Below are 24,782 nucleotides of genomic sequence, written 5' to 3'. Positions count from 1 at the left end.
GCATCACTTATCCGGTCAGCAATGTAAGATCTTCTAGCAGCCTTTACCTTGGCCAGGTAACAGTTAGTTGCGATACTGACAGCGATTTTGTTATAGTCCATCAGTTTCCTTCTCCAGGTGCACTCTAGCCGTCTCCTTATTCACTTCATTGCTCGTAGGTCCTGGGTATACCAGGGTCCTGCCCGAGCTCTGCTCGTGAGAGGGCGTTTGGGTGCAATCGTGTCAACAGCCCTAGTAGTGGCGGAGAACCAGCCGTCTACCAGAGCTTTGACAGGGGTGCCAGACAGTGCCTCTGAAATCCCTCTCATGGTATCCTGGAATCTCATGGGATCCAGTAACCTTCGAGGGCGGACCATTAAAATAGGTCCCTGCTCCCTGCAGGGGGGGGAGCTCCATTGCGAGGTTACATTTTATCAGGTGATGGTCCAACCATGACAAGGGGACTGACACAAGGTCAGCCACCATCGGACCACGCTCACTATTCTCAGTGGAGAATACCAGGTCAAGCATATGGCCGCCCATGTGTGTGGGACCGTTAACATGTTGGGACAAGTTCAAGAAAGCCATGGTTTCCAGGAACTCATGAGCTGGACTGGATACCTCCGCCTCCGCATGGATGTTGAAGTCACCCAGGACCAGAAGTCTCAGGGACTCCAACAGTGCCACGGAGACAAAGTCCGCCAGCTCCGGTAGGGAGGTGGCTGGGTTGCAGGGAGCGCGGTAACCCAGCAAAATCCCGATACCGTCTTTGGTCCCAATTCGCACATGAAGGGCCTCCAAAACTGGCCTCACAACCGAGGAGCGCCTTGTAACCTCTAGAGATTTTCTATAAACAATGGCTACTCCCCCCCCACCCCTCCAGTCTGCCCTGGTGCTGGACTGCATAGCCTGGGGGGGCAGGAAAGGGTTAAAGGAACCCCTCCTTCCCCACCCATCCAGGTCTCAGTTATGCACGCCAGGTCTGCATCCTCCTCCAGAATAAGGTCTTGGATAAGCTGGGATTTATTGGATACAGACCAGGCGTTCAACAGCACCAGGTTCAGAGTAGAGGGCCAGCTGGGCTGTCTACCTTGATTTCGGCAGTTGGTCACAATGTCAGAACAGTGAACAGCCTTCAAACATCTGTTCTCTGTTCTCCTGACACGAGTAGGCACTGTACCACCGCCATATCTCCCTCTACCCGTAATCACCCTGATATTAGAGCCCTCGCTGGGGAAGCAGGCCCTCCTCACCATGTGAAGCAGAAAAGGTAAAAACAAAAAATAATGGAGATAGAAAAGAGGGAAGAACAAAAAGAGAAAAGAAAAAAATACACTATAAAATATTAAGCAAATCAAATTAACAAATAATAACTAAGTAGAAGAGAGGACTCCCTGGAAAAGACCTTAATGTTGGGAAACTGTGAAGGCAAGAGGAGAAGGGGACGACACAGGATGAGATGGTTGGACAGTGTCACCGAAGCAACCAACATGGATCTGACCCAACTCCGGGAGGCAGTGGAAGACAGGAGGGCCTGGCGTGCTCTGGTCCATGGGGTCACCAAGAGACGGACACAACTAAACGACTAAACAAAACGATAAACATTAGTGACAAATAAACATTTACAATGATATTAAAACTGCATATAATAATATAATAAAAACATAAATTAAATCACATCAAATTAAATTGTTCTAAATTTCCCCTCATGCGATACTAATAATGTCCCTTGGAAATCCGACCTGTCAACCGGCCGGACAGGGACCAGTAGGGCCAGTTCTCTCTGTCATGAATTTGATTATGAAAATAGAATAGAATAAATTCATAGGATTTATTTCAGAGCTGCAACGAAAAAGCTAGAAATCTGCTTGTGTCCAGGTGCTAATTAGAGAGAAAAATGTACAAGGTCACTTCTTCTCCAACTAAAGAAAAAAAAGTTAAGAAGAGCAAGCTGACCCTTATCTTATCTCAACTCTGATGGACAAGGACATAACTTCTTAATTTAAGAAAGATGGGCGAAGAGAGAAAAAGAAGAAGAAGGACGGAGAAGAGAGATGGGGGAAGAGTTTGCTTTCACGACAGCCAGAGACGACACACGGAGAGAGATGCATCGGACAGGACTTTATTTTGAGATTGCGTAAGAATGCTTATTTAAGATATAGCTAGACTGTTTATTATTTTCACTTTATAGAGGAAATGACTGGTGGCTAAGGCTGGGGGTTATTTTGGAAATAATTTGGAAATACTGAATGACGTTAAAATGAGCTTGTTGAGATGATATCTTTTGTAATAAAATATAAAAAGACAAATTGTCTGTAAGCTGTCTCCTTGTTTAGACTAAGCTACTGTAGTAAATTGGATATTTTGGAACTAGGATTGTTTTGATCTGGCCACATTACGCTACCAAATTAGGGTCCTAGATTAATGAAAGGAAGATTAGATCTTCCAGAGCTCCTAGACATTGTTTATTTAAAATCGGGACAGACTTGGGCGAAAGGGTGAGAAGTCACCTAGAGCAAAGTTACAGGACCCGGTTTTGCTGGAGATAGGGACGGATCATTCCTGGATCCCTCTCTGTCCCGTGTAAGGGTCGTTCTAAGGAACGCTTTTACCGCATGGTGGCATCTTGGGATCTGAGTCTCACGTGCTGTGTTTACAGTATAGTGGCAGATGGGATTTGATTTACAAGCCATGGTGGCTGTGTTTGGATACAAATCCATGTGCTGTAAGGGAATTTATTTGATTTCTAACATTCAGCCAGCAGTCCCTGTAAGTAGAATGGAGAATGGGTTGTTGTTCACCTCAGGCAGCACATTCTCTTGGTCCAGCTCTGTATCTCAAAAATGCTGCAACCACCATCATGCTCAGATCCATGGGAAATAACATGACATGACTTCAGAAACATTGATGCCATTGACTTTTAATTTTCAGGGCTGAACTGTTCTGCTTGCATCAGGAAAACCTAAGGGGTCTCAGAGGTGGGTGAACAAGGGCTCTGGAATTGCACTGGCGATAGAGGAGAACATAAAAGCCCACAGAAACTTACTCAGGGGTCTGCTGAGACCTCTTTCAATGTCTTTTTTTTGTTCAAAAATTGAACTTCTAAGAGGTACAAAGAGTATGGTATAGGGTATACAGAAGCACTCAACCTACTCTATGCCTGAATAAAGGGTACAGAGCTTGGCACTAAAGTTGTACCGTTATAGCATTTAACTTGATCTTATCTGTGGGTTCATTATGCTAGGTGTTCATTTCTAGTTCTCCATGAAGTCACCATTCCTGTGAATGGGGAAACAGAAATTACAAGGCCAGGTCATAGAAGAGCTTTCAGTCAAGGTGACAGCAGTAACATTGCTGAGCACTCTGTTTGATTTTTATGCTCCCCCTTTCGTCCCACCAATGGCTTACTAAGGCTGTCCAATATTAAGGGAGTGTGTGAGGGACATTAAAAGGGCAATGGATATGGTTCCCTTTCATTTCAAAAAAGCAGTGCATGGAGCTTGTTCTTTTCTACATTTCTTCCATCTGATCTCCTTCCCCACCCTTCCTATTTCCTAGATCTGAAATTAGTAGCGCTGTGGCTGCAGTATAGACTTTGTAGCAGAAAAGGAAAGAAAGGTTAATTTCTAAGGAAAAATAACACATGCTCCTTCATCTACCTGAGTTTTCCCCACTTAACTGTGACACGTGATAATGTGGGTTTCCTGCTCCACCCTATTAATGTTTCCAGGCTTTTTATTGCCTTTGTACTTCACAAATGTTGCTGATACCGTTTTTTTTACAGATTTACCCAAATAGAGTGCACCTTCATCAAAAGGAATGCATTTACTGGCCAAATCCTGTTGCTTGGCATAGTAAAGCACATTAAAATAGGCCCATTAAATCAATAGATATTGAGTGAGTTAACTCCTATTCAACTTCCATTGATTCAAATAAGCCTACTCTAGCTGTGACTTACTAGGCTATATTTAGGGCTTGATAACAAGTGAGAAAAGAACCACAATTACACAAATCTTTTCATACCTCTGTTGTACCATTTTTTCCAGGGGTCACAAGGTATATATATCAGCAGGAGCATTCACATTGTTTTTAATTGCATCAATTCACTTATTTCTACTTGAACCACTATAGTAGGCTACACTGCTCTTTTTGTATCTCTACTATTTCGTCAGGCAATCAAGCCCCCTCTTGTCCTTTTCTTTAAAAATAACAAAAAGTTATATTTTGGTAGAGCAATAAAACTTCTCTGCTCCTCCTCTTTTCCCTTCCCTCTTTTATTGACTTGTCCCCTTTTCTGTACTTTCCTGCATCTCTCCCTCTCTCTCTCTTCAGTTCCTGGCTTATATTTTCTTAGTTAATAATAGTATCCCTCAGAGCAGGGATGGGCAAAGCATAAACTGTAGACTACATGTGGGCCTCAAGAGCCCAAATGTGCTACCAAATAATTGCTCCAAGATCAACTAGCTAAAAAAAGGTTTTTATTTTTTCTTTAATTTTTTTAAAATCAGAAACGCCTCTTGTGTCCTCTAGGAGGTATAAAGGACAATTTTGACATGGAGGCAGAGCCACTACCCTCAACACAGCACAAAAAAACTTTATTTAATTTTAATTGCCACTACAAGGGGGCTTTCTAAAATTTTATTTATATGAGTGTAAAATTTTATTTGTGTGTGTGTGTGTGTGTGTGTGTGTGTGTGTGTGTGTGTGTGTGTGTGTGTGTGTGTGTGTGTGTAGGTGGGTAGGTGTGTGTGTGGGTGTGTGGGTGTAGGTGTTGCTGGGAGTAGGTGTGACCCTCCAGGGGTTCTAGCTGTGTGTGTATAGGGTTTGCAATTCTGCACTGCTGTCATAGAGAAATATCTGGTGTTTACCAGCACCAAGAAACAAACAATTCTGCCTTTCTAAACATGCTGGATATCGATTGCTAGAGCAGAAAGTTGCACATGAAACAGTTCTACTGATCTTACCAGAATGATTAAAACAAGGAGTAGCAAGAGAGTAGGGAGAGGATTGTACCTCTCTGGTGCCACCTTGGAAGTGATCTGAAAAAAGATGAGGGAAATTTGTTTGTCTTCCTTTATTATCTGCAATGGAAACAACTAATGGAGATGATTAATCATTAACCTTGGGTTCAGTTTTGCAGGGCAATGAATAGCATTTAAAAAGCAGTTAATTACTCTGTTTCACTTGCAGCAGCTTAGAGACTAAATGCAATTTAGCATCTCAGAAGCTGTACTTTCGCAATCTGTTTTCACCAGATTGAGTGGGCTAAACGGAATCTCGTCTATCACACCAACGTTCTTTGGAAAAGCAAGATGACTTTCCGGATGTATCTAATCAGTGCAAGATACAACGCTGACTCCTTACCCATCACTCTGACAAAGAAAGTATTCTTGCCCTTTAATAATTGCAATTTATCAATTTATTATTTTAGGAGATCAGATTTTCAGCTAATTATAGGCATTTCGATGATACATTCACATGAATAACCAGGGCTTAATGAGGTTAGAACATGATGTATTGGTTGTATTGACCTGTTTCAACAACATCTTAGAGAAGGTGCAATTGTGATAGCAGGGGTGAAACAACTTTTGACATCTCAGATATTGTTAGCATTCAACTGCCTATCACTGTTGATAGTGGGACTAAGGGTGTGCTTGTAGGAACACCCTGCTCAAGGTCACCAGCTACATTCCTGTTTCAGTGTGAGAGCAAAATCTCTTGGCAGGGAGCGGCGGCTCTTGACCGGTGGGGCGACTCCCTTGTTCCGCCTTTCCCCTTAGAGTTAGACCATAACTCTCTCTGGCCAATCCTAGTAGTGATTAGGTAACCAGTGTCCTATCTGAATCCTTTCAACAATCTGTGTAAGCTTGCTAAGGTTAATAAAAGACCTCTTGGGGCGTCGGCCTGGGGCTCCCCGGTGGACATCTGCGTGTCAACTACTCATTAACTTCTCTCTAAAGCTAATTGCCTTCTCTTTGTTCTGTGATCACCTTCATCATTAACCTTTTCATTTCGTGATCACTCCTACATGTGCTCAGATGGGTGTTTCACCTGCTGTGGGGCCGGTTGTTTTACTCTTTTGACAGTGATCACATGGTGTCATCACTTGGAGTGAAACAAACAGTCCCCAGAGCATTTGCACCCACACTTCTCTGACCCCTATTTGATGCGGGTAACCTCCCTCTGGAAGACATGAGGGCCTGGCGTGCTCTGGTCCATGGGGTCACGAAGAGTCTGACACGACTTAACGACTAATAAACAACAAAACATCCCTCTGATTTGGTCCATTTCCAGTATGTGTGCTGAAAATGGATTTGCCAATATTGTGAAGTGGCTTAAGAAGAGAAGCCACTTCACAATATTGGCAAATTAGCCATTTTCATACCTCTATGCAGGGGCTGTGGAAGTGAAAATGTTTTTTAAAACGATGTGTTAGGGTAAATTTAAAGACCTAAAAGATTAATAGAAAGCATATGTGCATTAGAGCAGTGCAGCAGAGGCTGCTGTCAAAATACACTTTTGGTTTCCATTAGCGTTTTAGGTCTTTTAAGTCATGCAGCAAATATTCACTGCCTTAATGTGCACTTTAAAAAAAGTCACTTCCTTGGCCCCTCTCTTCTTAACCCACTTCACAATATTGGCAAATTGACAGCAGGCCCAAATAGAGTCACTTGAGGGTTGTATGCTGTTTGGATGGGAGTAGCATACTGAACTTTCGAATGACCTTATTTAACTCGCTACAGCCTCCTCCTAATGCCACATGTAGGCAAGTCCAAATTTAGGAAAAGTTATTTGTCTGGACAATAGCTCCCAAGACAAGACACCATTCACTAGGCTGGTTGAGGAGTTCTGGAGGTTGTATTCCAAAGAAACAACTTTTCCAACCTTTGTGGTGGATGTGCCAAATAGTCACAAATGTCTTGTCCTTAACAAATAAGCATATTTCAACAGATGTTAAAAAATAAAGCCAATTGCTACAACATTTTTGGCTCCTACTTGAGATCAAAAACACTGGTGCTTTTTTTCATAGCAGTAGCATTACCAAAAAGAGTGACCATATACCTCTTTTTTGGGTAGAAAATACAGTTTTACACCCAAAAAACACTTCTGTGATTTTTTTGTTTTGCTTTTAAGAAAATTCCAAAAGTTAGAATCATAGAAAAGTGAAGTTGAAAGGGGCCTACAAGGCCATCAAGTCCAATGCCCTGTTCAATGCAAGAATACAATTAAAGCATATCTGCCAAGTGATTAAGTTTTCTTGAATGCCTCCAGGATTGGAGCACTCACCAACTCCTGAGGTAACTGGTTCCACTGTCATACTGCTCTAACAGTTAGGAGGTTTTTCTTGATATTCAGCCAAAATCTGGCTTCCTTTAACTTGAGCCCATTGTTCCGTGTCCTGCACTCTGGGATGATTTCAATGGCTTCTCTGTGTAGTGTAACATAATGATTGCTGGTGTTGTCCAGCACTTCTGTGTTTTGAAATAGGTTTTCATGTCCAGCTTGTTTCAGGGCATGTTTAGCTACTGCCAATTTTTCTGGTTGTTTTAGTTTGCAGTGTCTTTCATGTTCTTTGATTCTGGTGTGGATGCTGCGTTTTGTGGTTCCAATATATACCTGGCCATAACTGCAAGGTATCTGGCATACTCCTGCAATTCACCATGGAAAAAGCCATTGGAAAGCTATTGAAATCCACAAGCATCAGCACAGCTGAGATATATATTGATTTATTTTCTCTCTTGTTTTCTGGAGCACTGCAGCCCCTTACATGATGATGATGATGTTGTTGTTGTTGTTGATGATGATGAAGAAGAAGAAGAAGAAGAAGAAGAAGAAGAAGAAGAAGAAGAAGAAGAAGAAGAAGAAGAACAACAACAACAACAACAACAACAACAACAACAACAACAACAACAACAACAACAACAACAACAACAACAATACGTTGATAGTTGATATGTCGGGTAGGGGTTTCCTTTATTTAGTTTCCTTTATTCCAGTGCCTCTGGAAGAATTGCATTGCACTCATAGGACCTGGCACCCCCATCCAGGGCTTGGTTGCTTCCCAGACAGTAGGTTGAGTAATGCAACACCAGCCAATGCCCTGGCATATCTGGCCATTAACATAAGTTCACCTATGTATAAACATAAAATTATTTTTTTAAAAAAATGAAAACTTTAAAAAAAATATATAACAGGACAGCCACATGGCAGTAATAGCAGCCACTTTCCCTGGTGACTTAGCTTTGGGAAATAATCGATGGGGTTATGCACAGATGTCATACCATTAAGAAATATATCAAAATGCCATTGGAGCAAAATAAGGATGGGGGAATTTGTATACAAATGCCCTCACACAGCTGGATGTCCACTAACGTGTCCACTGCTGCTGGCGGTTCCACTCTCCCTTCCAATCACTCCAGAGTTCACAGTTGACTATCCACTCCTGGCAGAAGAAGGGAAGATATGTCTCTCTGCCAGGCTGATGAGTGGATAGCCGACCGGGAGCTCCAGAGCAATTGGAAGGGGGAGAGAAGCCAACGGTGGTGGTGGAAGGTCTGGTCCCAAGGGGGCAGACCCTCATTACATCCAGCTGTACGAGAGTATTTGTATTCAAATATGAATACCTCCCATCTCTAGAACAAAATAACACATGCTGCCTGGTGAGGGGGAAATAAACTGCCATTACACTGCTGGCCAGGTAAATGATACAATAATGGTTGTGTGTCATGTGACCGGAAATCTCTACAACAATCTAACACAGGTATAATTAAGGAACATTTGTCTCATGTGATCACACCTTCACACAACCTTTCCCCCCTTTGGTAATGCTTCTGATCAAGGTGAGGAAGATAACATTTTGGGGCATTCATTATATCCCTTCTAAGGGCAACTGACAGACTTTTCCACAAATGTTCCCAAACTTCCAAAGTTAAGGCAGGGACAGGTGGGTGCTGAAGATACAAGTGAATGGATGTGATCCACAGGCCAGATGAATTCCACACAGGTTCTCCATCTGCCCTGAAAGCGTCTTCTGCTTCTTTGACTGTGGACTCCAGTCTAGGCTCAACCTGTTACACAGTTATCATAAATTCATTTGAGGTATACCAATCTGCAAGGAACAGTAGCTCATTAGCAATCAATTACCCAGGTGGGTAACACCCCGTAACAATGTAACATGTGAATTAGTCAATTTCATATTCTGTAGGTCTGTTGAAAGATGGCAGGTAGTGCTGAGGCCTGTGTGATTGGCCCCTGAACTGCAAAGGAATGTTATTCTATGAACTGCCATTAAGCCCAGGCTGACTCACCAGCACAGGCTGGGTGTTGGATTCTATCCCCTTTTGACCTTTGCTTGATCATTAAGGCCTTCCTATACACTAGTGTGTTCCTTTTATTACTAGTGATTCGGCAATCCCTTACTTTCTCTTCAGTTGTGTCTCCTGGCTAATCTTGTGGTTCAGACATACTCTTTGGTTCTTGTTCTTGTTTCTTCCCATTGCTTCTGGGTTATCTCCAGCTGCTCCCAGAGTATAGTTTTCTCATCTGGGTTTGCACACATGACAATTTAATTGGCCTACATGAATTAATCTTCATCTCCCTGGCAAGGCAAAAGCTTGTTTTCTCAAGCAATTTACCCAAATGAAAGGAGGAATGCTCTGGAGATGGTTTGGACATCATTACAATCCATACTTAAGGAAGCTGAAATGACAAGGTGTGGTTTGTAATTAGCCAAGACATTTGAAATGGGTTTGCAAACTTTTGTACAGTATATGTCTAGTAATGGTTTGGCTTGATGTCTGATTGTCAAACCAAAATCAGGCACGTACCTGCAAAAGCTTCTACGTTATGGTGATGAGAGTATTTTTAGGATGTTCAGTGCTGAATGGACAGGAAACAAATGCCAGGAGCTCCCAATCATGATTTTCCTATTGTAAATTTAGAAGCTGAAACTATTGGTTGGTTGCCAAACTAAAGTGAATGAAAATGACAGTTGTGAAATTTAACAACCTGTTCCCCAGGGGCTTTGATGAGAATGGCATGAGCTGTTTTCTGAATACATCTTGGCTTGAGGAAAAGGCTGGTGTGAAATGCACCCAAATGTATTGTCCGTACTGGTTTTGTCCAATGAATTTAATAACAATTTCCATTCTGTTTTCTTTGCCAACATTCTTAAAAGGTTCAGCATATTCCTCACAGCACCCTGCAGCTGTGCAGTAGATGTGATGACATTTGGAAGGGCTGCTTACAGAGCAGCTTTCTTGGAAATGGTTATGTTTATTCCAAAACACTATTGCTGCTATTGATCCTTCCTTTTGTGCTCTGATATTCACCAGCTATTGTCTCCATGCCATTGGTTCCCACTGGAGCCAGTATTAGCATTCCAGTCAAGTCCTGCAAGCACAGAAGCTCAGGAAATATAGGTGGACTTCTTTCTTCATAAAAGTGTTTTCCCCATCTTGAATTATTATCATGCTTCCCATCAATATTTCTCAGGTGTTGTCCATGTAGTGGTTTATTTTCCCAGCTCTTTAATTCATTTTTGAATTGTTGTTTCTTATATTGACCCTTTATTTCTGTTTTTCCATTTTCACCACCTTAAGTAATTTTTCTCTACTTGTACTGGTATAATCATTTAGGCTTCTTTTTTCCTCCTCTACTACCTGATGTATTTTCAGAAATCCACTGCTTCCAATTTTTCGTGGTAAATATAATCTCACATCACTCTGGGGATGCATGTTCATTAATTGCCTTATTTTTCAATCCAATTCTCCTAATTCATTTTGGGTCCAATCTATTATTCCAGCTGGGTATCTAATTACTGGAACTTTCCATGTGTTTATGGCTTTGATTGTATTTCCACCATTTAATTTTGATTTTAAAATTTTTGAACTCTTTTGATATGTTCCCTTTTTATCAGTTCTTTAACTTTTGTGTGCACCATGTTATTTGCTTCTAGTATTTCAAAGTATTTATAATCTTCATCACTTGATAGTCACTGTATAATATTGTCATTATTAAGTCTATTTCATCTGGTTTTGGATCTTGCCACAGTGTATAGACAGAGCTGCACATCTGTCAATTCCAAATTTCGTTTGGATATCTTCACTAAATATTCACATTGTGTTTAACAGTGAGTCTATCTTAGTGGAACTTTTTGCCTATACTTTTAGGTTATACGTGGATAACAGATGGCTGGTTTTTCCTGCTTGTTTTGCAATATAGCAGCTTAATCCAGTTTTATTTAAAATTATTGACATGGAAATTAATAAGATGTTAAACAGCAGTGGTGACAAAGAATCCTCTTGAAATATTCCTCTTTTGATGTTAACTTCCCCAATTCCTTCACCATAGGCCATTAAGACAGTTTTCCATTTTCCCATGTTTTTCCTGAGGAACTTCTGAATACTTTTACTAATCCCAAACTTTTGAAAGTAAAGCTAAAGGTTCCCCTTGACATTTAGTCCAGTCGTTTCTAACTCTAGGGCGCAGTACTTATCCCTGTTTCCAAGCCATAGAGCCAGCGTTTGTCCGAAGACAGTTTCCGTGGTCAGGTGGCCAGCACGACTAGACACGGAACACCATTACCTTCCCACCGAGGTGGTACCTATTTATCTACTTGCATTTGCATCCTTTCGAACTGCTAGGTTGGCAGGAGCTGGGACAAGCAACGGGAGCTCCCTCCGTCACATGGATTCCATCTTACAATGGCTGGTCTTCTGACCTTGCAGCACAGAGGCTTCGTGGTTCAACCCGCAGTGTCACCACGTCCCTATTTTTAAAAAAACTTTTTAAGGCAGGTGTTAATCCAGCTGTGTGCAATGAGTCAAATGTCTTTTTATAGTCTATCTCAGCCATGTTAAGATTTGCTTTTCATATTTTTATGTTCTTTAGTATCATTTTATCAGTAAAGTGGTGGCACAAGGGATAATCCTGGGCATGTAGGTGTCTCAAGATCCCACTATGGATCCAGCACCAGCAGCTCCGGATCCTGGCCCTCTGTCGCCTGCTGGGGCAGTAGCACCACGGCTGCAGCTGCCTTCTCAGGTTTGGCTGCTGGGGGGGGGGGGAGTAGCGATCCAACAACATGGCTCACGTGCCATAGGTTTGCCATCAATGCCCTAGTTCAAGAGAAAGTGCAGAGAATTGAATAATCCATTGAATGGCACTTTAAAGGGGCGATATTATTAGAGGATGCAGTAGAGAAAACATGCTCTTATTCCATTACAAAATCCTTTTCCATTGCAGGAGTTTACCAGAAAAGTATGATCCATTTGAATTTCAATCATGGAATCATAGAATGAAGGGGCCTCTAAGGCCATCAAGTCCAACCAGCAGTCCAAGGCAGGAATCCAAATCAAAGTATGGTTGTCTAATTTTGTCTTGAATGTCTCCACTCTTGGATAACTTATCACCTCCCAAGGCAATTAATTCCATTGCCATACTACTCTAGCAGTCACAATGTTTTTCTTGACATTAATCTAAAATCTGGATTCCTGTAACAAGCCCATACTTATGTGTTCCTGCACTCAAGAAAATATCCTTTCCCTCCTCTATATGACAAAACTTCAAGTACTTAAAGAGCACTATCATATCTCCCCTCATCTTCTTTCCTCTAGGCTAAACATGCCCACTTCTTTCAGTCTTTGCTTAAAAGGTTTGGTTTCCAGTCCCCTGATCATCCTTTGTCCTCTTCTGAATCTGTACTGGGCTCAGAGAAAGTGGTATCCAGAGCAGAGGGGAAATAGTACTTCACAGAACTTGGAAACTATACTTCTGATAATGCAGCCTAAAATAGTATTTGCCTTTTTTGCAGCCACATTGCACTACTGGCTCATTAGCTTGTGATCTACAACAATTCCAAGGTATGTCTTGCTTGTAGTATTACTGAGCCAAGTATACTACATTTTGTAACTGTGTATTTGGTTTGTTTTCCCTCAGTGCAAGAAGGAAATAGTACAACAAAGTCATAGTTTATGAAACTTTTATCATTTGTTCTAAACTCTTAGATTGTAATCCCTGGCCCTGGTGATTTAGGGAGTAATTGTAATTTGTCCTTGAGAGATCAGGTTTTGGGCTGAGAGTTCTTGTTATCTTCAGATGCAAGTCTGTCCAAGCCATTGAAGATAACAAGCAAATACAGTGGTACCTCGACTTACAAACTTAATCCGTATTGGAACAGTGTCCGTAACTTGAAATGTTCGTAAGTCAAAGCACCATTTCCCATAGGAATGCATTGAAAACCGATTAATCTGTTCTGGCCAAAGAAAAAAATAGACCAAAAATAAAAAAATAAAACACTGCAAGCCCCATAGGAACGCGCTGGGGCTGCAAAAACAAAGCAAAACCCAGGACAGAAAGGGAGCCTCAAAGGCTGGCCAAAGTGAACGGGGCCAGGGCCAGAGACCTGCCCGGGAAGCACTCGCCTGCCTGCCTGCCCGCCTGCCTCCTCCTGCTCCTTCGGAGCTTCCCTCACTCCGGTCAGCAGTCCCGGCTCCCCCCCCCCGCTGCCCAGAGGGAAAAAATAACAATAAACAAATAAATAATATAAAAACAGCACAGCAAGCCCAGTTGGAAGGTGCTGCATTGCTGAGGCTTCAAGAAAAAAGCATCAGAAAACAGACACTAGAGCCACCTCCATTGCTGAGGTTTAAGAAGGAAAAAACCTCCAAAAATACACACACACACACACACACACACACACACACACACACACACACACACACACACACACACACACACACACACACACACACACACACACTTGCTCTGAAGCAGAGCACAGAAACAAACCCTCCCTGCAGACACACACACAGGCTCACTCCGACGCAGGAGGCTCTCCCAAGCCTCCAACTGTGACACACCTTATAACTGCTGAAAGACCTACAGCACAAAGAATCAGCCTTGTCACCATCTACAGTTAGAAATTTGAATTTCCTGCCTTCTTTCCCTGCCTGTTTCTGTTTGTAAGTGGAAGCTCCGTTTGCAAGTTGAAGCAAAAAGTTGCAACCAGAGCTGTTGGGAAGTCAAAATGTTCGTAAGTAGAGATGTTTCTAAGTCGGGGTACCACTGTATTTATTTAGTACACATTTGTGTGTGATCAAATTTTGATCTCCCAGATGTTTGACATTTCAGTTTCCAGACACCAAGGCAGGAAGGACAATACTGTAGTGATGGATTTGGAGCTGGAGTCCAAAACATCTGAAAGAGCAAAGGTTGTGAATGACTGATCTACAGCAGGGGCTTGTTTGGTTTGTGCAGCATACAGTATTTTTATGAGCTATATTTGTTTTAAGCATTTCACATGTAAATCCCACAATTTGACAGTCTCTTTAAATAAGGGAGGTAATGGGTATGTTGTGAGATTTACTGATGTGGAAATGTTGTACTATTAGTGATTCATGGGAATGTGAGTTTGCGGGGGTCAGGTCTCTTGGGGTAATTACTGGGTCAGAGAACTGGTGCCTCATTTCGCTGAACTGAGAGGCAACAATGGAAAGAGTAGGAAGATGAGATGTAAATTGTGTCAGTTTGCAGGAGTGACATTCAGAGCTCCTCCAGATCTGTCAATCCATTGAATTGAGTTTGCATATTAATGTTTGCAATAAGGCACAGAGCAAACCTATGGGAAGCTGAGCTGCCGACTTAATTTCTTTAAATAGACAGTTTTGATGAGCACCCGAGTCAATTTTCAGCAGGATCTGTAATGAATTAATGAGGATGATGCAGGGTGCAGTTGCTGATGAATATTCCAGGCACAGCTGTTGAGGCTGCATAGAACCGTTTAGAAAAGAATGAGCCACCTGAGCACAAGTGCCTGGAGTTTCTTAGACAAGGTTACGCCATTCACACTTTTATCCAATGACTGCTTCACAGCAGAAGGTAAGCCAATTGTGGCCCTCTAAGCATTGTTCGATTGCAACACAAACTAGCAGTAAATGGTTTGGTTGAATTATGGGCCAAGCGCTCTTTTTCTAAAATCCATATTCCTCACAGAATTAAATACCAAGTTTAGTAGTATGAAATTGATGGCACTTTTGTGCCTATACAGTGATACCTCAACTTACGAACGTCCGTACTTACAAACATTTCGACTTACGAACAGCTCAGGTCACAACATTTTGCTTCGACTTGCAAGCGGAGCTTCCACTTACGAACAGAAACAGGCAGGGGGAAAAGGCAGGAAATTCAAATTTCTAACTGTAGGTGGTGACAAAGCTGCTTATTTTTATTGTAGCTCTTTCACTTTCCACAGTTAGAGAGTGTGTCATCATCTCGGAGGCTTGGGAGAGCCTCCTTCTGCTTCAAAGTGAGCATATGTGTGTCTGCAGGGAGGTAAGCTGCTGTTTTCTCCTTTTAAAAAACTCTTCTGGGTGGGTTTTGGCTGGGGCGGGTAGGATTCTGTGCTGTGTTGTTGTTGGCTCTGCTGTTTATTTTGGAGGATTTTTCCTTCCTAAACCTCAGCAACAGAGGTGGCTTTAGGGTTTGGTTTTTTTGGGGGGGGGGAATTTTTTTTCTTCTTCTTAAAGCCTCAGCAACGGAGCACCTTCGCACCGGGCTTGCTGTGTTCTTTTTAATTTTTTGCCGACTTTTTTCTTCAGCTGGAACGGCTTAATCGGTTTTCATTGCATTCCTATGGGAAATGGTGCTTTGACTTACAATATTTCAACTTACGAATACCATTCCAATACGGATTAAGTTCGTAAGTTGAGGCACCACTGTACTTGGCACTCTTCCTGTGTCTGTGCTTGACATTCTTCAGCACTGCAAATGGAAGCCTCTGGTTGCACATGCTCGGAAGGAGAGTCCCTCAGAGCAAAGGTGGGCAGCATATAGTCCTACTTGGGTCAAGTTCAAAAAACCTTTGTAAGCAGTTAACTTGGATTCCAGACAACCTACGCCTCTTTTGGTAGCTCACTGAGCAGGGCAGAAGAGGGGAAAGGGGGAGAAAATGGATTGTTAAGAAGAGAAAGAGGGAAAAAGGAGACCAGTTTGATGCCACGAAGAAACAGCAGGAGGAGGACAGAGCTCTGTCCCCTGGGGTGAATTCTGACCTGTTTGGGACACCCCAGGGTGTCAAAACCACCCCGAAGAGGTGGTGAACTGGGGGGGAAGCCTGTTGATCACGGGGGGGACGGCAGTCATCCCCATTTGATCCAGGAAACTCCCCCATCAGCCAACAGGCAGAAACAAGCAGCTAGGAAGCTTGCATGCAAGTCGTCAGCAGCAGGCAATAAGAGAAGCAACAATCAGCTATTTAACATCAGTGTTATTATTGGGTGAGATATATTTTTACAACTAATTGCTTATGATTACCCCTGGAGAAGACAATTCCTATATACTGAAAAAAGAACCTTCTATCAATCTCATCATTTGAAGAGCGGCAGAAAATCTGGACAGAGGAATATAGCTGATGCAAAGAAAATAATTTAAAGATTAATGGGACATTAACTACTCATTTAAATACATTTAAAATATATTTTCAGAATATTATAATTTGGGGTTATAAATCTTAACAAACTTTTCTCGTAAGCTATTATCAGCCAAGCAGCCAGTCTGGGGTTATCATCCTATGTTTTGGCTATCTGAAGTCTTTTGGCATAATGCCCAGAACAGTGATGTTGAGCACTCTACTGCTGTTTAAAGCTTGGAAAACGTGTTTTTAAATTTCTTTTTGATTGACAATTTTGGGATGAAACAAAATCTACCCTTCAAACAATCCTAGAAATAGTGAAATCCCACTACCAAGAAGAAAAATTATTCAACGAACATCTGAAGAAGAATTATAGTCAACAAGAGACAGGAAATAACAAAAAAAGAAATGAGAGTGTGCCAGATGATGTATGCCAATCAAAAGATGAGCTGGAGGAAATTAATGGGGAAAACCTAAGAGAAACAACTTCAATCTTGGATCCGAGGAGAATATTAAGAGAAAGCAAGGGGAGAAAATCAGCAAAATTGATTTTAAAAACCCCGGAAGATCTATTGAAGATAGACCAAGTGCATAAAGATCTAGTGGAGATAAATCAGATGCACAAAATGGTTTCAGAGGGCATGAAAGATGACAGAATGCTTAGAGAGACAGAAACAAAAAGTGAAAAAAGAGAAACAAGAGAGGGAATTTCTCAGAAAGATGGAAAAAGGGAAAAATAGGAAGGGAGCCCTTAATGTTGAAAAGCATGCATATATCTAACTTCGGGAATTGTAAAGGAGCATATCTTTTATATTAAAAAGAAGAATTAAATTGAAATAAAGGAGCACAACCAGGGTAAAGACATAATATGGTGGGTTTTCTTTTTAGGTAAATTAAACTAGATATAAAGTTGGGGCATGGATCTGGAACTATTTTTATTAAGTATGTTACTAGGAAATCTTGAGAATATTGTAAGCTATGAAAGTAATATTATGATAGTAGCCAATATTATATACTAAAATATGTACATTAATGGTTTGAATGTTGGAAAGATGTCTGGAATTTGGGGGGACAATTGGGAAGACACTGAGATGTAAAAAAACAAATCTGTAAGCAAATCATGTAACACGATGTTTGAAGAGCACAAATTAAATGTAGATAGAGTGAAAAACTAATTAAATGTATTTTTTAAAAAAGAAGAAAAAGAGAGAAAAAGGGTGACTCCATCCAGTTTTGACTTTGTCATGATTTCCACAGCTAAAACAGGTGTGCTAGCTATGTCTGTTCCTTGAGATATCTGATTTAGCTACAGTGACACATGTCTTAATTAAGTCCTACTTGGATTATTGTAACACAATCTGTGTGGGCATGGCTAAGTCTGGGAACCCTTAAGAAAGAAACCAAAGGCTTGATTTTTGCTGCGCAGGAACAAGCAATCCAAACCAATGTGATGAAAGCTAAGATCCAAGGAGTCAGTGCTAACAGCAAATTTCAATTCTGCCAAGAAAAAGATGAAACTTTGAATGTTCAAAGATTGCACAAACAGATTACAAAGTTAGACATGATAGAGTGGCAAAGTTAGTGCACTGGTCATTATGCAAAAAGTATAACCTGCTGGCCTCCAAAAATCTGAAGGAACATTTGGTAGAGAAGGTGTCAGAAAACGAGGAAGTCCTTTTGGGATTTTCGGATCCAAATGGACAGACACCTTGAACATAACACACCAGATATAGTAGTAACAGAATGAAGAAATGTATGGATCATTGACATTGCAATTCCAGGGGATGCCAGAGTTGAAAATAAAGAATTGTAAGAACTAACAAAGTACAACGATCTGGCAATTGAAACATCTTATCTCTGGAACAAACACACTTCAGTGGTCTCTGTAGTCATTTGGGCTTTGGGAACAATATCAAGAAATTTCATGCAGTACTATAAGCAGTTGCAGATTTCAAAAATCACACCACCATCAGAGCTACAAAAAACAGCAATATTAAGAATAGCTATAACAACAACAACAACAACAACAACAACGACAACAACAACAACAACAACAACAGATTACCTCTACTTTGTGTCTGTGTATGTGAGATGGAAATAAATTTTCTCCCCTTACCACAGCAGCTTCTTCCTTTTGGATAAAATTGCCCTTTCTACATGAAACTGCCTTGAAATTTAGACAGGGTTGCTTGTTTAGTCTCCTCCTGGGTAGTCATTGGCTTTAGGAATATAGCAGATTGGCCAAAGTCCTATTTGTGATTTATGCTTGTATAAGGGAAATGGGATAAATTGTAACAGCAAATTGCCACTTATGTAGGAGGAACCAGTTGCATTATTAGGTATGTACCCTAAAAATGCAAGCTCTCATGTTGTTAATGAAGAACAATTTATTGGTGCACCTTAGGGCTCCATTCCACTAACAATAAAACCCACTGTCATACGAGATTCTGCTTTTTAAAAAACATTAATTAAATTGTAGTGTACATACAAGGTACATGCATGCATGGAATACTGTGCCGAGGAATGAGTTTTCTTTTTACAGTGGTGCCTCACACAACGATGTTAATTGGTTCCAAAAAAATCAACGTTGTGTGAAACATCGTTCTGTGAAACACCATTTCCCATAGGAATGCATTGAAAACTGGTTAATCCGTTCCAATTGGAACGGATTGCCATCGCTGAGTGAAAATCCCCATAGGAAACATCACTGTGTGAAACAATGTTTCCTCCATTGGAATGTATTGAAGACGACTCGATACATTTCAATGGCTTTGCGAAGTCCTTTTTCGCTCCTGTAAAAGTGTCTTACAATGTTTGGAAGCTGTTTTAAATGCTTGCAATGGTTAGCCCACCTCCTGAAACCTAAGCAAACTGATTTTGGTGTTGTTCTGACACTTCGTTAATTTTTGGTGATTTTTTGAATTTTCTCCATTGGAAACCATTAGACAGACCATTCAATGGTTTCCAATGGAGAAAATTCAAAAAATTACCATAAATTAACGAAGTGTCAGAACAACACCAAAATCAGTTTGCATAGGTTTTAGGAGGTGGGCTAACCATTGCAAGCATTTAAAACAGCTTCCAAACATTGTAAGACACTTTTACAGGAACGAAAAAGAGACATCGTTGTGTGAAAATCCCCCATAGGAAACATCGCTGTGTGAGGCGGCATATTTAACAGAAAAAGGCATCGTTGTGTGAATTCATCGTTGTGTGAGGCACCCGTTGTGCGAGGCACCACTGTATTTTGAAGTGGATGTGGTATCAGTTCATTGGAGTTGACTCTGCCTCTACTACTCTAAAAAATTCCTGCTGTCTGATACAGTGCTATATCAGATGGCAGGAATTAAAAATAAATAAACTAAAGCATCATGGTCCATTGCCAAAAAAGCCAGCACTGCACCAAATTGCCATCAGTCAGCCAAATCCAGACCTCCTTCCCTCCTCTTTAAGCCCCCCACCTGCCCCAAGGAGACCAAGGTGAGAACACACACACCAATACAGAGGTTTACATGGACTTTAGCCTAAATAAAAAAGAGAGAGAGATCCCTCTCCTGGCTTATTCTAGCAGTGGCATCAAGCCACTAGCCACTTTCTCTTCTGCAAGTGTAAAATCACTGTAGCGAACAGCTACAGCTACACCTGTCCGTCACAGCTGAATAGTGCAGAAGGAGCCAATGAGAGGATGGAAGGCAGAGCCAAGGGGGGAGGGGGCTGGATATAAAGGCTGGTGTAGGAAGTTTGAGGGAGATTCTGTGTGAAACTTAAAAGGGGACTGCACTCGTGTCAGTCTCCTTGTCATGGTCAGACTATCACCTAATAAAATGTAACCTCGCAATGGCGCTTCTTCCCTGCAGGGAGCAGGGACCTATTTTAATGGTCCACCCTCAAAGGTTACGGGATCCAATGAGATTCCAGGATACCATGAGAGGGATTCCAGCGGTACTGTCTGCCACTCTTGTCGAAGTGCTGGTGGACGGCTGGTTCTCTGCCGCTACTAGGCCGTAGACACAATCGCTCCCAAACGCCCTCTCAAGAGCAGAGCTTGGCCAAGACCCTGGTATAGTCATGATCTACGAGGAATGAAGCGAATAAGGAGATGGCTAGGGTGCACTTGGAGAAGGGAACCGACCAGATTGCTGTCAGGATCGCAACTAACCATTACCTGGCCAAGGTAAAGGCTGCGAAAAGATCTCACTTCGCTGACCGGATAAATGAAGCTTCCAATCAGCAGGCGGAACTCTTCCATATAGTTCACGATCTATCTGGACTTGGTCTGGGTGAAGGGCCTCCCACTAGCATCTCACCTGAACAATTTGAAGCATTTTTAAAATCTAAAGTGGAGGCCATCCGTTGTGACGTTTCTCCTTTTCTAAATACAATGGATCGAGCAGAGATGTCCAGCGCTCCGCCTTGCCCGGTAATTCTCGACTCCTTTCAGCCTGTGACACCAGATTTGGTGGACAAGACGCTTAATCGCTGTCGGGCCTCCACCTCTTCTCTCAACCCTTGCCTGGCCTGGCTAATCAAAGCAGCCAGGCCTGTAACAACTGAATGGGCCACCACAGTAATTAATGGGTCTCTCCAGGAGGGCAAGGTTGCCCTTGCCCTCAAGGAGACACTCATTAGGTCCATTAGGAAGAAACCAAATTTGTCGACGGAAGACATTGGAAATTATAGGCCTGTCACCAATATTCCTTCCTTAGCAAAGTGGTTGAGAGGGTGGTGGCAGATCAGCTTCAGGAGCTTTTGGACGAAACCAATGCCCTGGACCCATTCCAGTCGGGTTTCAGGCTGCGCTATGGTACAGAAACGGTACTGGTCGTACTGATGGATGACCTGCTGAGGGAGGCCGATGGGGGCAATACGTTCCTGTTGGTACTCCATGATATCTCAGTGGCCTTTGATACTGTCGACCATGGTATCCTCCTGGGGAGACTCTCTGAGTTAGGAATTGGTGGCCTAGTGCTTGCTTGGCTCCGTTCCTTCTTGGAGGACTGCCCCCATATCAAATCAGGGGCGTGTAGATTACTGGCGGGTTCCCACGATTGATCCTCAGGACCGTAACCTTCCCAATCTACAAAACACTGAAGACCTCCTCGGTGGATTCGGGAGTCTAGGATCTGACGGACCTCATATTCTTCCTCGCCATCGATCAGAATAGGTGGAGGTGGAGCCGGGGGTGAAGGTCACACAGGGTCCAGTGCTGAGACAGGAACAAGTCGATGGAAAACCGGGAGGATACGGAGAGTATCTGGAAGTTGTAGCCGGAAGGCAGGGTTGATTTGTTCCAGGAATACATAGGGTCCAATAAACCAAGGGTCCAACTGACAGGATCAGCCAGGTCGGCAGAGGTAACAGGTGGAAAGCCAGACCTGATCTCCTGGTTTCAGAGGTGGCCCTATTTGTCGCTTTCGGTCGGCCGCTGTTTTATAAGCTTCTTTAGCCTGCTGAAGCTGCTCTCGGAGTAAGTCTTGGAGGGCCTGCAACTCGCGTATATGGGCATCGGCAGCAGGAACCATGGTCGATGGTAGAGTAGTCGGGAAAAAGCAAGGATGGTACCCATAGTTGGCTTCAAATGGTGTCTGTTCTGTAGATGTGTGTACAGCATTATTGTAAGCAAATTCCGCCAGGGGTAACAGGGTAGCTCAATTATCTTGCTGGTAACAGGTGTAGCAGCAGAGATATTGTTCTAGAGTTCCATTGGTACGCTCAGTCTGTCCATCTGTTTGGGGGTGATATGCAGACGACAAGTGCACCTGGGTACCCAGACTGGTGTGTAAAGCTTGCCAGAACCGGGAAGTGAATTGGGAACCACGATCAGAAATTAGGTGCATCGGGAGCCCATGTAGACGGAAAACACGATGGAGGTAGAGTTGAGCGGTGTCAGGAGCTGTGGGAGGTTTAGAACATGGAACAAAATGAGCCATCTTAGTAAACAGGTCCACTACTACTAAGATACAGGTATACCCTTGTGACCGCGGGAGATCTGTGATAAAATCCAAAGATACTGTGCCCCAAGGGCTGGCCGGTACAGGTAATGATTGTAGCAGACCTGAAGGTTTGGCTGGTACGTCCTTGGCTCGACGACAGACCTCACAGGAACCAACATATCGGGCGACATCAGCTCGAACCTGGGGCCACCAAAACTTCGTGTGAGCAAGTGCAGAGTTTTGTACTGACCAAAATGTCCTGCAGGAGGGGAATCATGAGTCAGATGGAAGACATTGGTTTGGAGGGGCCCCGGAGGAATATATAAATATCCATGATGTAATAGGAGGCCCTGGTGTTTGGTAAAGTCATTGACAGAGCCCTCTTGAAGTGCCTGCAGACGTTGCTTGGCCCAGGAATCTCGACTGGCTCAAATCTCTTCAGCCAGGGAGGAGTGAGTGGTTACAGCTGCAAAGACTAAAGGAGGCAGGATAGGTATGATCGAAGGTTCTTCAGAGGTTGGAACGGGGTATTCCGGTTTGAGGGACAAGGCATCAGCTTTCCGATTCTTGGTATGTGGGACATAGGCGAACGGGGAGAGAAAGAGACTCCATCGGATTTGGTGTTGGTTAAGGTGTCGGGCTGTTTGTAAGTGTTCCAGGTTTCAATGATCCGTCAGAACTTGGAATGGGTGACGGGCCCCTTCGAGGTAATGCCTCCAAACCTCGAAAGCAGCTTTGATGGCCAAAAGTTCTCGCTCCCAGATGGTGTAATTGCGCTCCAAGGGTGTGAACTGCCGGGAGTAGAACACACAGGGCTGCAGGGGTTGTGAGGGGTCCTCCCGCTGGGACAGTATTGCACCCAGGGCGACACTGGAGGCGTCTGTTTCTATGGTATACAGTAACCGGGGATCCGGATAGCGTAGGATGGGCTCAGTGGTAAAGCGGGTTTTTAGTGTGGTAAAGGCATGGTCTGCCTCCGGAGTCCAAAGAAACAGCTCTTTGGGCCAGAGGAGGCGGGTCAGTGGCGTGGTTACATCCGTGTAAGATGGTATGAACTGACGGTAATAATTCACGAACCCAAGAAACCGTTGTATGTCCTTACGATTCCGTGGTTTCTGCCAGTTCAATACTGTCTCTATCTTCTTTGGGTCCATCTGGATCCCTTGGGGAGATACAATGTGACCCAGAAACTCTACTTCTTGCAGGTTAAATTCACATTTCTCCAGCTTGGCATAGAGTCAATATTCTCATAACCGTTAACTCTCCTCGTGTCCAGTCCATTGGGGGTTATGGGTTCGGAGCCAGGAAAGTCCCAAAATAAGTGGAAAACGGGGCATGCGGGTGATGTTGAACTGTAGTTGCTCCTGATGCTGTTGAACCTGGAGGATGACCGGTTGGATTTCTTGGATCACAGGACCGGAGCGGAGGAGACGTCCATCTATGGATTCAACTAGGGTCGGGATCTCTTTATCTTGTACAGGGATCCGGTGCTGTTTCATGAAAGTTGTGTCGATGAAACAGCGATCCGCCCCAGAGTCGACCATGGCATGAACAAATAAACAATGTCCATCCGGCAGGCAGAGTTTAACTGGTACAAGGAATGGTCCTGGGATGTTAAAGTATGATTCAAGAAACCCAGCTAAGTGCCCCATGTCTGAGGGTCCATTCAGACATGGGACAATTCTTTTACTGGCAATGATTTCACAGAGCCGAGGTTACGCCGCTTAACCAAACAGCCAGAAGCAAAGTGTCCTGCTCCCCCACAGTACAGACAAAGATTCTGGGAGTGGCGTCGTGTTTTTTCCTCAGGGCTGAGGCAGGGCCGAGCTGCTCCCAATTGCATAGGTTCAGAATCCTCCGGTCTGGTATTGGGGGCTGTCAAGGGTGACTGCAGGAGATGGGAACCGCCCTGTGCTAAGCGGCTCTCCAAGCGGCCATCAGTGCATAAGCATAGAGTGATTACTTCTTGCAGCATGTTGGGTCGATCTACATGTGCCAGTTCATCCAGGATCCCATCAGCTAACCCCTCCATATATTGGTCCATAAGAGCTGCCTCATTCCAGAGTAAATCTTGAGCCAAGAGTCTGAATTCAGTAGAGTACAGTAGACCCTTGACTTACAGACAGCTTGACTTACAGACTTTTTGAGTTACAGACTTCTCTAGCCGCAAAATTTAGGTTTGACTTGCAGCCTGAGATTTGACTTACAGACCAGAAAAAAAACCCCAAAATGGAACAAAAACGGCCTGTTACGGGATTAATCGGTTTTCAATGCACTGTAGGTCAATGGAGACTTGACTTACAGACTTTTTGACTTGAGAACCGCCCTCCAATACGGATTAAGTTCTCAAGTCAAGACCCCACTGTACTGGGAGACTGAAGCCTTTCCCTGTTTCAGGGCCCGAATCTTTCTGTTAGCAGTAGCAGCTTGCAAGGGGTTAGCAAAGGCAGCTGAGATAT

General features: G+C 43.0%; 1 long non-coding RNA gene across 1 annotated transcript; it reads right to left on the bottom strand.

The window, feature by feature from the left end:
- Nucleotides 1-1,529: 1,529 nt before the first annotated feature.
- On the bottom strand, nucleotides 1,530-5,021 carry LOC144584667 (uncharacterized). The gene is made up of 2 exons (XR_013539065.1): nucleotides 4,944-5,021; nucleotides 1,530-1,564 (listed from the first exon to the last, which is right to left on the bottom strand). It is a non-coding gene; the product is annotated as an uncharacterized LOC144584667 (long non-coding RNA).
- Between the last annotated feature and the right edge of the window lie 19,761 nt (nucleotides 5,022-24,782).

This window comes from Pogona vitticeps, chromosome 13, assembly GCF_051106095.1.
Source record: "Pogona vitticeps strain Pit_001003342236 chromosome 13, PviZW2.1, whole genome shotgun sequence".
NCBI lineage: Eukaryota > Metazoa > Chordata > Lepidosauria > Squamata > Agamidae > Pogona > Pogona vitticeps.
This window is presented reverse-complemented; position numbering and strand designations above follow the sequence as displayed.